Genomic DNA, 15,290 nt, shown 5'->3' with positions numbered 1-15,290 from the left:
TATGTGTAGAGTAAGAATTGGGCCTCTGTATTGGGGGAGGGGATCCTGTATATGTGTATAGGAAGAAGTGGGGCTCTGTATATGTATATCAGGGAGGGAGTTGTGTATAGGGGGAGGGAGTCATGTATATGTGTACAGTGACAGGTATACCTGTGAGGTGCAGTATATGCATTGAGAGCCGCGCAGCTGCAATTAACTCCGCACAGACCACCTGAGAGCCGCGTAGCCACCATTAAATATGCACAGCCACCATTAAATCCGCACAGACCACCTGTGAGCCACACAGCAACCATTAACACCACACAGACCACCTGAGAACCGCACAGCCACCTTTAACCCCGCAGAGCTCCCTGAGAAATGAACAGCCACCATTAACACCGCACAAACCACCTTTAACCTCACACAGCCCACCATAGACCCTGCAAAACCCGCCTGAGGGTCCACACAGCCCACCATAGAACCTGAACAGACCCCCTGAGACCCCACACAGCCACCTAAGCCATATGTATAATGTCTATAAGTGTCAGAGCATAATGAAAAGCAGACAAGCAAAGGGTGCTATTTAAAATATTTATTAAGAACAGTGTCCACAGGAGCAAGCAGAGTCTTAAACCAGAACAAGCCAGAGTCAGGAGCCGGAGTAGGTAGTCGTCCAAGCCAGGTCAGGACAGGGCCGTTGCTAGGATTCGTGCCTACACAGGCAAGGTGCATTTTTGCGCCTCCCTCCCCGACCCCCTGTAAAAACACAGCATTTTGACAAGTACAAGATGTTTGCGCTATGTTTTTTTCTTCACTTACCTTCGGTGCGGGAGAGCAGCGGCGAGTCAGCTCTGGTCCGGTGGGAGGAGCTCCAGGTGGGGTCCTAATTTAGCTGGCTGGCGACTGCCTGAGGTGCCACACGTGGCAGCCAAGCCAGAATGCTGCAAATCAGTAAAGTCAGGGTGGAACCCTGACAATAAGCAGCAATTGCCTTTTTTTTTTAAATGGTTAGCGGGGTTAGGGAGGGAGGGGGCGAGCAAGAAAAAATCTTGCACCGGGGCCCTTTGTTTCTTAGGTCCGCCATTGACTCTAAGCCTCAATCATTGAAAGAACTGAAATCCAATGAATGAAAGGGGCAGGCTAGGGACAAAAGGTTCTAGATGGTGCATGACCTCTTTCATCCAGGCTACGAGACGGGCTCTATCTGACATGTGATAAGTTTACAGTGTGCAGTGAAGTCAGTGAAAACAATTTCAGTACAGAAGAGGACTCTGTATAACCGTGCAAAGCTGAAGGTATGGCTGGAGTTCAGCTTTAATGCAACCGTGCTACATTCAGTGATAGGAGTCACATTGCAGTAATATTTCTTATAGTAGCTTGTTAAAACCATGAAAAAATCTGTCACATGGAAAATTATTTTATAAAGGGATACATCTGTACAAGTGTCTGAAATATATGAGAATAGACTAGAAAATTGCATACTCGCAGGACTGTGTCCTCAGGATAAAACAACAAAATTTATTATACTAGTAAAATCGACATTTCAGTCATGGTACTGTGTGAGTAAGGTTTATTGTACTTTGAATTTGTCTGCCCTTCAAGTTAATGTCTGTGGTGGACCGAAGGACACCGGAAAGAAAATGGTGAAATTTTGTACAGTATTTAGGAATGGACCCATAGTAATAAATATTAGATTTTACAACATATACATCATTAAGCCTGCAGACATTGTAAAATGAAGTTATAGGAACAACATTGGAATTTAGCAGTCAGCCAAAACGGAGCTAAAAGAACTGTTTCAGAGACAGGTGTCACACAGTGTGAGTCTGCAATAGGTTTTAAACATAGTAAGGTTTATTAGGAGCTGGATGTTAAATGAACATACAGTTTTTTCAAGTGCCTCTCTTTGCCTTTTTGTGACCAAATGCACACTAACTTGTTCTTTTTTTGAAACAGCCTTTTTAAAGGGAAAGTACTGAGATCTGTACATATATACGTGTAAAAGAGATTAGCTTGAAAAATAATCTTAATAATGTGCGCGGATCTTTAAAATAAAATTGTTTGTGTATATTGTATAATTACCGTAAGCTCCCAGTTATCTGGCACCCAAAGGGATGGGTAGGTGCCGGATAACTGTAGTTTCTGGTTGCTTGAGCGTTAATAGTAACTCTCAAGCAACCATCCCTGCAGCGGCCCTCTTCCCCCCCGCAGCCCGATTCACCTGCCAGCTAGCTTTTGCAGCCAACAGGTGAATGCAAGCAGCCGTGAGCTATAGCCAGATTGCTAATGACTATTGCAAATTGAAATAGCCAATAGTAGGCTGGCTATTGAAGCCCCACCTACTGAGCAGAAGCAGAGCAGCCCTGAAAGAGAAATGTCTCTCTTAGGTCCGTTTCTATGCTCATTGGATGGGAACAAAAAGCCAGCCTGCTATTGACTATTGCAATCTGGCTATTGAAACCTTCCCCACTGAGCAGAGGAGCGGGCCCGAGAGAGAAAGTTTTCTCTCAGGTCCGTTTCTCTGCTCAGTGGGTGGGTGCAATAGCTATTGCAATTTCAAATAGACAACAAGCAGACTGTCTATTGAAACCCACCCACCAAGCAGGGGAGTTCGGACAGACCTGAATTTTCGTTAAACGATCATTCAGACTCATTCGGATTCGGACAAGTTCGAATTTGAATGCATCCTTACGTCCGAATTTAACAAATTTAAGTCCGAATTTAATAAAATGTGAACACATATACATTCAGAACAAAACGAAAATTACATGTCTATAAAAAAGGCAACTCTGCTCTGAATTCAAGAGCAGTGTAATATTTTTGCTACATCATCGGAGGACCTGCATTAAGGGGAACTTCACTGGCAGGCTCAACAGGTATGTGTTTGACTTTATAGGGGGACTAAGAGAAAACTGTAAGTGCAGATGCACTTATATTTAAGTGCTGTGGCACACATTTTTTTTTCTGATAGGAGGCCATATTTCCACTTTAACTTTACGCTGTCTCATTTCTTGTTATGCATTGAGGAAATGTTGTTTCTCGGTCCTTGGTTGACTTATGGAATAAAAAAAAAACAAAAGACAAACACAGAAAATCTAAGATGCTATTATTCTATGTTCTTAGCCCAACACCCAGGTGCTAACATCAGCAAGATTGAAGATAAATAGGCTGGGTGAAAAGGGTAAGGTACCGTATTTTGCCGTCTATAAGATGCCCCCATGTATAGGACGCCCCCCACTTTTCTTACCCAAAATTCTGAAATCAATATTTTCCATGCTCTTTTTTGCATAACTGATTACATCCAGTTTAAATTTTGCAGAGTAAGACAGCTGCTTACAGGTACCGGTATTTTTTTTGTTTTCTGACATTTTTAATGGCTCCCTGTTGCATCTGGGCACTGGCTACACGCTCTCCGCAGCATCAGCTGACGTCAGGTACATAAGGCTCATGATTGGAGGAAACCTGTTCGCTTGTCTCTGCAATCGGAAGTTTCACTCGTGAGGCTTGTTTGCAGAGGTATCGGCAGTTTCGCAACCGCGGTTCTCCTCTCGGCCCCCCGTGTATAAGACGCCCCTCCATTTTTAGGTAAATATTTTTAAGAAAAAGTATAGTCTTATACACGGAAAAATACAGTAATAGGCTTCTGAGAAGAGCTATATGGAGATATATTATATGGCAAGGTCTCCTGCAACTGTTACCGTCTCTGACATTTTGCTTGTCTCTTCTCGGGGTCTTTTGTATGGTCAGACAGTTTTCTATCCCTGCACAGTCTGCAACATGTCAAAAACAGGCCCAGAGTGAAGTCAGTCCCTAGATCCTGTCATCACCACTCCAGAAAGTACTGATTATGTCCTGTGCTTTCTCAGTGGGATAGTGTGTCCCAGCACCTCTGCCACCCCTGGCCAACACTAGTACTACAATGTCGCCTTACACACACCCAGGGCCATACCCATAATGAGGCAGCATCTCATTGGGGGGCGGCTGGGTGTTGGGGGGCTTGACAGGAGGGTAGCCACAGTGTTCCAGGTTGCTAAGAACTCTTAAGATGCTCTGTCTGGCCCAGCTCACTGACGTCACCAGTTGCCAAGAGCTGAGCGGGACAGCGCGGTCAGGCATCCTCTGTTGCCCCCAAAACTCCTCTTACCCCGTAACCCCCCCCAGGCAGAGAAATGCATGGGGATAGCCTTGGTGGTAACCTTTAAAGGTTAATTTTGATTGAACATTAGTTACTATATGTCTGATGAAGGTCTTTTTGGGATACCATCTAACCACCTTAAGCTCTCGTTCCCACCTAGGCGATTCGCGGTAAAAAAGTTGCACGACAAACGCGCGTTTTCCGAAGGCTACTTGGCTGTATCCCAATGGAAACGCGCAACAAAACGGCCCAAAGTAGTACATGTAACTTTTCAGGGGTGGGCCGTTTTGTAGCGCGTTAGGGACGGGCGGAAATACGCCAAGGTGGGAACGAGACCATTGAATACAATGGGATTTATATTTTTGAGCGTTTTGTAGAGTGTTCGTCGAGCGTAGAACACGCTACAAAACGTTCAGGTGTGAACGAGGGCTTAGGAACAGAGCAGAGAGTGACACCTTTTACAGCTGCCTCCAGGAGAGGTGCTTCCCTGGTAGAGTATGCTCTAACAATGGAAATTATCAATGGCAGCAGACCCCACAGATTTTAATATGCACCTTTTAATAGTATTGGCTGTAACTCGAGAGAAAGTGACTCTACTTTTAATTAAATGCTGTCTGATGACAACTTTGAATATTTCTGTAAATGTTTCTCCATTCACACTGAAGGGCCAGAATTAAGCACAACCAAATGCAGCTCAACTGATGTTGGATCAATATGGAAAGTCGCTGCCTTCTCTCTCAAAATTATTTTAAAAAATGGCATAATTGACATACACAGTTTGTTAATGTGAATTAGTGTTAATTCAGCAGATCTGGCTGCCAATGCTAAACACAGTAAACGAGCTAATTTAATGTCTACAGAATGTAATGACAAGGAATCTAAATGCTATGTTCTCAGAAGGCTAAGGAGTAGATCAATGTTCTAAGTCTTTTATAGCATAAAGGTTATGACCTCTAGGCTTAAGTATAATGAAACTTAAAGCAGGACCATAAGAGATAAAGCTATCAAAACAGAAATACCTGCATGAAGCTTCTATCAGGAATTCTGATGCACTCCAAAAACCCTATTGAGCTTGTAACATTATTTTGAAAAACAATTCAAAAATACCTTAATAGCTCCATTTCCTAGAGAACCGATTACATTGTTTTTCTCAGCTGATAATGACTAATAGGACAAGCTGCAGCCTACATTAATTGTGAAAGGCTGGACAAAAGCTCCTAAGAGCACTAAAAATATTCCATACTCATACCCCATAACACATTATGACCTATCACCAACCTGAATATACTAGAACATAAATTGTTCAAGCCGTACATTTTTTCAAGCCTTTTAGTGCATTCAGCATTTTTTCTGCACATGCCTTTGATGTGACAAGGCCTCTGTTTCTGTGTCCATGCGTTTGGACAACACTCTGAAATAAGTGTGTTTTTAGAAAAACTAAAGGCAGTCTATTTTTGCCAACACAAAGTGTCTGCCTGTTTGTTGACATGGACAGAATCAAATCACATAACTCTAGAGTCTACAAAGTTAGGGACATGGATTTCATTCCCTCATGAAATTCATGTAAGAGACTGCTATGGAAAAGTCTCTAATTTATTAAACCTCAACTTCACTGCTCCTAATTGCATCGGATTTATGTGTAGTGTTCTTTTAAGAGGGTACTACTAACCTCTTATCATATAATTTACTGAGTAAGCTTCCCAACCTTGGTGTGTGATATCAGTTATGAATACTAAATCTGGAAGATCTTGAGATTCTGATTGTATTCAACAAGGGAAAGGATCCTTAAGCTGGCCATACAACTTGTGATTATCATTAGATTTTTTCGTGCCCTCATCAAACCTTTGTTCGATTCCTGCTTGAATACCCCAGCATGCACAGACTAATGTCATTTTAATAATCCTTCGTTAGCAATACTAACTTACTAAGTTTCATCGATCGACAAAACGGATTTTCATTTGCGAATGTGCAGTGTTCATGTTGCGATTTTTTTCGTACGATTCGAAAAAAGTTTTCCAGCCTGACCGATCGAGGTAATTCGGCCAGGAGTACACAAAAAGAAATCGTAAGGTTCCCATCAACTGATCAATTATCTTTCGTAAGATCATTTGCACACGATTTCTGAATGATAATCGATAGGTGTATGGGCACCTTTAACCCTTACTCCCAATTCCTCTCTAACCCCTTAAATTAGCACCACTTGATATGACCACTAATGCCTACTCTGAGAGAGCTTCCCAAGTACAGCTGCATGTACCTGCAGAACACAAGAGCTCTGTTACAACCCTGTGTCATGGCATTGTCCCTATAATGTGTGCTAAAGTATGATAAAAAAAAATAGGTAGAGAAATGGCAGACTGGCTCAAGTGTTTTAAAGTGATATTAAAGTCAAAATTATTTAAAGCTATTTTAAATGCTGAATAAATCACTTACAGTGGATGCTGCTCCATGAGATTTAAAAGTTTAAATTTCCTACAGAATTAGCTAGTTCCTTAAGGACTGGCCCTGATATTCTGTTTTAGGGTGGTTCCTTTTTTCAAGCAGGGATCTATGGAGCCACCCTTGTGTGCGCTAGTAAGTTATTTGTGTGTCTCTAAAAACAGACAGACCCAGCAAAGCAAGCTACTCCCTTCCCTGCTCCCCTCTCCTCCCTTCACCCTACTCCAAGCTAGTAGCTGGTCTTATGTTGCAGTTCTGTCCTAAGCAACAGCACCACTATGAGTAGTATATATTTTTTGTTATTATATACTTTGCCTTGATTTACATTTTAATGAGATATTCATATTAATGCTCTCTGTGTAATATTTTCATGGTCATATTTGATGTGTTTTCCTTCAACTAGTATTCTATATAACAGATAGAACAGCTTTTTCTCGGTGAAGAACCTTGTGTCAAGCAGACTCTCATTGAACTGGGAAGAATATAAAAGACATTATATAATGGATGCATGTAAAGACATATATTGCATGCTTTTATTTTATAACGATACATGTCTACATAAAAAGCAGAATGGTATGATGGTATACTGACCAAAAAAGAAAACTCAACAAAACCAATAACCTATTCCATTAAAAAAGAAAACATAATTTAATTAATAGTTTGTTATAAGCACCCTTTGGGTTTCTCATGAATAGCTTTTAAATGTGATCTGGATCTCATCCAATCCATAATAATAAATACAGTCTTATTAAGCAAACAATGCACAGATTTTTCATTCATCTCGATTGAACAATTGCTTTAAACAATCAAGGTCATTGATGGTAAAGGAATGTGAACCAGATAATTACATTTTGAAAAGAGGGTAATTGGAGTCAGGTATTCCAATCAATGAGTCAAGTGCATCATTCAATTCAGGTGTAGGTTTGACCTGGCTTGCTGTATGAAAAATAAATAAATCAAACAATTCCAGTTACCTGAACTTCACACAGAATTCTGTTGAAACACAATATGGCCATCAATAGTGAATTCAGAAAACCTCGAAGGAGATAAGACCATCGTAAGGTCATGTTGTACGTTCTTCAAACAAGTAACAAAAGAACCCTAGGGTGAATCATAAGGATAATGCATATGATCTGTGTTCATGAATCCACTATAAAAATAAAAATATTGACAAGTGATGGTCTTGGAATTTTAGCCCAAGAAAACCACTGGCCTGCAAAAACAAATGAGAATAATTCAAGGGTTCTTCCAAACAAAATTTGCCAACTGTTATCACTGATGCTGAGTTCAGGTAATGATATAGTTGGTATAATGGAGAGACCAGATTGGATAATAGGTATGATTGGATAATAAGTTTGGATGGTTTTAGTGAATTTACAGAGAGCGGAAAAGACAAAATATTTTCATCTCTAAAGGTGCCCATACACTCTTCAACCCTCGCAAGACTTTTGTCTTGCGAGGGTTGTAAAGTACTTAAAAAAACTTACGATCTGCCCATCTTGGACAGGCAGATCGTACTCGTACTTGCAATCATCGCAAGCCGCCCCTGGGGGACGGGCTTCCGATGACTGCAATGCTGAACGGGCAGTGTGCGCGTGCACACACCGGCCCGTTCGGCAGTGATCTCTCGATCATGTTAAAAACCAGCCGAAAACCGTACGATTCTCGATTGGTTTTCCAACATGCTCGATATACAAAAGTTGTGCGACCGTACATTAGAAACGGTCACACGCCTTCCATACACTGCACGATTCTCGTACGATCGCGGGATTTCCCGCGATTCTCGTACGAGAATCGTGCAGTGTATGGGCACCTTAAGGCTTAGTGCTGAATGCTGACTGTTAGTGACAGCTGGCATTCAGCACTAAGCCCAGGGGCTGGGATAAGCAGTTACAGCCCACCACAGTTCCAGCCACATGGGAGTTTTATCTCCCCACACATCCAGCCCAAACATACACACATTCGTCTACTCATGCTGGAGTGGTTGTGACTGACTTCTGGATTAGTGATGGGCTGAACACACCCAAGTTTGGTCGAGTTCGAACTTTAGAACATGGAAAAAGTTTGCATTTGAACTCGAACTCAATGCAAGTCTATGGTACCCGAACTTGAAAAAATAAATTGTCCCCTTTTTGAAGGCTTATATGCAAGGTAATGGCCAAAAAGGGTATGGGGATTTGGGTGCTGCCCTGAGGGACATGTATCAATGAATAAAAAACACCTTTACAAAAAAGGTTTTAAAGGATTTACGATGTATAGAACCTGATGCAGCAAAAATTACATTTATAAAGAAAAAAATTACATTAATGAAGAAAAAAAAAGTGCCAGTTCCCCCTCCCAAACAATACCAGACCCTTTAGGTCTGGTAGGAATTTTATGATGGACCCCATTTAAAAAAAAAAAAAAGTGTGTGGGATTCCCCTTTAAAGTTATACCAGGCCCTTAAGGTCTGGTAGGAATTTTAAAGAGGAACTCCACCCCAAAAATGGGAAAAAAAGATGTGGGGTCCCTCCTAAAATTCCCAACCAGACCCTTGATCCAAGCACAGGCCTGGCAAGTCAACAAATTGGAGGGATGAGCGAGCAGCTCCCTCTCCCTGCCATACCAGGCCACATGCCCACGGCAATGGGAGGGTGCTTTTCCAGGGTCGCCCCTGGAAAACCACCTTGTCTCCGTTCGGATGGGGACAAGGGCCTCTTCTGCACAAGCCCTGGGGTGTTGGTTGTGGGGGTGCAGGCAGAGGGGCTTATGCACATTGGGGTACCCCTTTAATAGTCACCCAGATGTGCCCCCCTTGTGAATGAGAAAGGGGTACTTGTACCCCTACCCATTCACTAAAGGGTTCAAATAAATTGAAATAAAAATACCAGACTTTTGAAAATCCTTTAATTGAAAAAACAAAACAAAAAAGTATTTTATTAAGAAAAAAATAGATCCATCGGCAAAATCCTAGGGTCAATCACGACGCCCAACTTTGTCCACAACGACGAAGACTTGACAAAATAAAAAAATATATATCAATAATAAAAAAATAAACCCGATGCCCACCGACCCATGGGCTCGTGACGAACTCCCGCCGCAGAATGGGATCCTGACAGATGCTGGAAAAATATAAACAATTTGGCAGAGCTAGCAGTGACAGCGAGCTCCACCTAACTGTTTACATTTGTCCAGCACCTGGCAGGACTTAGCTGTGCAAACCATGATTGGGCAAAGTCATCATGACTTTGCCCAATCATGGCTCTCACAGTGCACTGTCCTGTGACCGGATAAAGTCTTGCACCTGACCTGTGGTCAGGTGCATTGCTTTTCCCCAGACAAACAGTTTTCTTTAACTCTTGGCGCTAATGGCTGCCAGCTGAATGATCCTCTTGCTGTTGCATAATCAAAGTTTTCAACAGTTTTTCACACAGACTTGAGGGGATGCTCATCCAAGGCTCTGGGGCTTCCACCACAAACATAGAAAACAAAAGGGAACAGAGCAAAACCTCTGGGTGTAAAATCGTTTATTAAAACAAGTAAAACAAGGGATATATGTACTCACAAGCAAACGTTTTCATCACGCTTTAACAACAAACAAGAGGCCACACTGTCTGTTAACCCAACATGGTATCGCCCCGACTATGTAACACAGTTGGCTCCGGTCACATCACCGTCCATTGGCCCCAGTCAGCCAAGATTGATGCATTTCAGGGGCAAGCCCCCTTCATCAGAATCATTCTGATACCATGTAAGCCCTCCTTACCATCCTGTCTTGAATTGTATTGTGATTGTAATGTCTTCCTTATATTGTAAAGTGCTGCGCAAACTGTTGGAGCTATATAAATCCTATATAATCATAATAAAAATAATAAAATAGCTGCAGGGAGAGATTTAGGGAGGGTCGTGGAACAATTTAGGGGTAGGGGCTGAAGGCTGAAGATCTGTTTTAAACCATGAATTCAAAGAAAAAGTAACTACTCTCCCATTTCTGTATGGCTCTGAACTTGGACAGCGCAAAGCAAATGACCAACTAATCCAAATGTGAGGATCTCTGTACCATATGGGTCCAGAAGAGCACAAACAACTTAGATTATGATAAATACTATTAATAATTTACTAATACTAATAATTTTCTGACTTTAATTTATTTGACTTTTTTATTTTGCCATTTGGCTGAAGTGACTTTGCAATATCGATTTTTTTTTTTTGTACAATCCACATCCCAATTTCTTATGCAGTACTGTACCTTAATCACAGTCATAAACTCGTCATAAACATGAAAACTTTCACTATAATTTTTACATTACCTATCTGGCTTCCAGATTGCAGTAACCTTGGCATAATTTCATAATGCTGTTTGCAAAACAAATCAATTTGCAGCAATAAAAAGGTTGATTATTATCATTATAAAATGAGTCATATTGGCAGTTGATATGCTTTGCTGGGCTTTTCAGTTACTTTTGTACCACCTCATTGCAAACTTAATGGTTGTACTTTTCTCCTATGCTATATTTCAAATAATTATAATGTACCGAAATCAAGTGTATTTAAAGTGTATCTAAACCCAAAAGCAACATTTAATGTAATGTAGCATTATCAATCCTTAGATGTAGAGTTCAGATACCTTAAAGATTAAGTCCGATCTGATGTTGCAGAAGTCACCAGTTCTCTTAACATGACTCTCAGTAATCTTTACAAGGAAGGAAGGAAGGAATTGATTTTCTCAAAAGGCTGCAAAGACATCAATAAACCCCAAGAGTGGGTGTAACTAGTGTCACTGATAGTATAGGTAGGACTCCTTTACCAAGCCCCCTGCCAACTTGATGGGGTCTGGGCCTGGTAGGGGCTGCCTGTGGACTTTAGCAACAGCTCTGCTCCAATCTCTGTTCCTTGCTTCCCAACACTCTCTCCTTATTTCAGGTGTTCAGTCATTTTAGTCCTCGTCACAGTATCCAGTCAGGCAAAGCAGTGCGGTATTCTCACTCTGCATCCTATGCTCAGAGGCCAGAACAAAGTTTGTTACTCAAAAGAAAAGATAACTTTTCCCGGGTTCTGATTGACCAGCTGCACTGTGACATCACCTATATATGGAATAAGGGGGTTGGCTAGGTATCCCATAGTGATCTGTGAAGAGGGTTGGCAGAGGTACTGACAGTGGTTTGTGAAGGAGATTGGCTGGGGATCAGTAGTAGGAAAAGTTTGATAAGGTGCCCAAACAAATGTGGAAAACAAAACTTGCTGGAATTCCACTTTCAACTATACTCTCATGACTGAATTATGCAGGCTGCCATTGATGACCTCTTTGACAATGTTACATGCTTGGCTTTAATGCTTTCCTAACAGCCCCAATACTTTCTGAGCCAATGAACCGCAACATGTCATTTACAACATGCTTCTTCCAGATCTGTGATTCAGATTTTGTTTAAGCCAGACACCGGCAGGCAACTAGCCATTCATTATATGAGAGGTATATTTTAAACAACTGAATAGGCCGCCTTGTCTGTATTTAGAATTTGTCAAATTGCTACAATGCAGGGTTACACATTAGAGAATCACAATTTTATTATATAATTTGTATACTTGCTATTAACTTTTCGGAAGTGACTAGAGATGATACATGTTCTGCTTTTCTCCAGCTATGAATGAGTTAAATTATCCTTTCAAGTAACAAGTTTCGGAAAGTGAATGCTAATGGGTTCAGGCTGTAAAAATTCCACTTTTACAGCCTCGCCTTCTCAGTGAATTATTGGTCTTGCGTATATCATGAGAGAGAAAAAGTGCAGCCCTTGCAGACTTGCAAAGACCTCGTATTTCAAGCATGCCGTGAGGGCGCATGACAATACTTTCAAAAACATCTGACACTACCATCATTTCCCATTTCCCCATTAACAGCCAGCTTCACTGGGCACCAAACACAGCCCTTTGATTCTCTAGTGAGGTTAATTGTCATGTCCCTGACAATCAAGCCCTACTTAACTGCGTCTTTCTGGGATTTTGGTGTTAAGTAGGTTAAAATCTACTTCATCTCTTCACAAAAAAAATCTGCACACATCTGCAGGATTTAATTGTTCGCTAACTGATGTATTGCAGATATTTCTGTAGACAACAGGAAAAGAGCGACATATATACTAAACCAAGGTCATTGGTGTGGCAGATGAAGCATGGCTTGTCTCTGTTTTAAATGTAAGCCTGAGTCTTTAAAATTTGCATAGCTCAATTTGAGATCAGTTTGTGCTTTTATTTAAATGTCTTTGCAAAAGTCAATTCGAATGCATGGGAAATACATGTGAAATGAATGCATGGTAAATGTACATGGTAAATGCATGGTAAATAAATGGCAAACACTTCTCAAATGCATCTGAAAAGCTCAAGTACCCTAAGCCTTCAGGTAAGTCTTTTCCTTTTTTTTTTCTTGGGCTACTATTCCTTTTCTTCTTTTATTTTTCTATTACAAAGAAAAGATAAAGGGAAGAGCAACTAGATAGAAATAGATCTCAGTACCGTAAGAACTTAGAAGGGGTAAAAGTAAGAAATACACTGCTCACATGTTTTGCTGTGCTGACACTAATCCATGAGCAGCGACAAGGGATGAGGTTCAGTTTCTTCACTACCATGAGTTTGAGATGAATCCTACAGGTTTGAGATTCGTGGTCACAGCAAATTTATGTGCAGATTTGTCCAGGAGAATTTTTTAAACCCTAATGCATGGCATGACCTTTGAACTATGGCCAACAGGCGTAGAAGGGCCAATAAGGGTTTTTTTTTTGTTAAGCCAAGCCCCTCACTATAACAAAGCAGAGTCTTGTAAATTAGAAGCTGTTGCAGGGAAAGCTGACAAGCTGCATAGGAAGAGATTAGGCTCAGATAGGAAACTCTAATTCTGGTTGTTAGCTCTTTGGGCAATTTACCCCTTTGTTGCCTCTTTTTATTTCTTCTTTTTATTGGGGGCTTTTTTGTCTCTTTTTTGTGGTGGTTGACATGAGGTCAGTGGTCACTTTTAGTTACTGTTCCCTTTTGCTTCAGGAGTTGTATTTTAGGATTTTCGTTTCTTTTATGTTTTTCATTTTATTTTTGTTTTATGTTGATAGATCCTTCTTTAGGTTTGCGCTTGTTACTGGCCTTCTTGTTTGAAAAAAAAAAAAAAACTCTAAGGACAGTGTGCACCTTAAAGCAACTTGCAATACATTCACCAAATCCCCTATCCCCATAGTTAAAACAAAAGTTAGGCATAGTCCAGCTAGGCCTAGTATCCCTAATTATAACTGCCCTGCTGATGGTCAGTTTTATACTGCTGTATCTTCATTCTTGTTGTAAAACCTCAGCCTGTGGTCTTTTTCTCTAATAAATCTTGGCCAAGCCTTGTTCATTAAAATTGTTCTGTTGCTGACCACTTTTAGACTACTGTATTATCTAAAGTCTCTTAATAGTTGTAAAAAAAAAAACACCTGCCTGTATTCTTTGTATTTAGTACATTTTGGCCTATTATCCTTGATTAAAACGGTCATCCTACTGTCCAATTTTACACTGCTGTGTCATCTGCAGTCTCCTAAATCATGCAGCAAAACACCTGTCTGTAGTCTTTTTCTCTTCTACTATATATCAGCCAATTTTTCTTCAATAAAATTGTCCTGCTGCTGGTGAGTTTTACACTGCTTTATCATCTGCAGTCCCTTAATTCTTAATGAGAGCTTGAGAGAGATTGTCAAGCAGCAGGATAGTTTTTGTCTTAAGTAGAACAGTCAGAAAAGCCACAGCTAATGACCTATTCATTTCTGCCACTGAAAGCTAGTCTATTCGCGTTTAAAGAAAAAGCAAGTGTTACTGCTAAAGCTACCTAATAAACCTGTTTTCAATATGAAATTAATCGGATGGGGTGCTGCTGCTGTATTTAAGCCAAGAAAAACAACATGGCCAAATGTGTGCTGCCACTATGACTGTCACTGAATATCGCACTGCTCCATATTACTACATACAGGCTTTAAAGTGACATTAAACCGTCAGATTTTTTAACATAAACCAATAGTGTAATGTGTGCCTTACTGTAATCCATGGTAGTTTCCCTTCTCTTTGCTGCTCTTCCTTTTAAATCCTCATGTCTTCCCATGCTGGGGTAGAACTTCCCTTTGCAGCTGAGTGCCTCTTCCTGTAGTGCTGGCTCAGGTTGCAAACCTACACACAGACACCATGGGGTTGATTTACTAACCTTATAAACACACCACGAACATGTATACACCTCTGTAGTGTGTTCCCTCCCAGCATGATCTATGGGTGGAATTTAAACACCTTTGTAGTGTGTACACACCCAGCAGGTGTGTTGTGCAAAGCCCTGCCCTGAATTGCCCTGAAAAGGTGATGTTGTGTAAATTAGCTCTACATTGTGTTGCTTGCGTTGATGAATGCAGGAATGTAAATGCATGAGCTAACCATTTTTGTCTAAACTGTGAAGCAGCATTATATATGCATCATGTGCATGATTTTTCCATATATGGCATTAGTGGAAATATGCTTATAGAGACTTTTTGGTTGATAAATACGCTTTGCTGTGTAAAAATCACACGCACCTGGTGCGTGCGTGTGTTTCGGTTAGTAAATCACCCCCCATGTATCCATTTCAGAGACAAGACAGTCTGCTGCAAAACAGAAGTTCTGCCCAGCATGAGAACAGATACAGATTTAAAAGGAAGAGCAGCAAAGAGAAGGGAAACAACCATGGATTACAGTAAGGGACACATTACAGTATTGTTTTATGTTAAAA

This window comes from Nanorana parkeri, unplaced genomic scaffold (genome assembly GCF_000935625.1).
Source record: "Nanorana parkeri isolate BGI_ZX_2015 unplaced genomic scaffold, ASM93562v1 scaffold316, whole genome shotgun sequence".
Lineage (NCBI taxonomy): Eukaryota > Metazoa > Chordata > Amphibia > Anura > Dicroglossidae > Nanorana > Nanorana parkeri.
Note: the sequence above shows the minus strand (reverse complement) of the source record.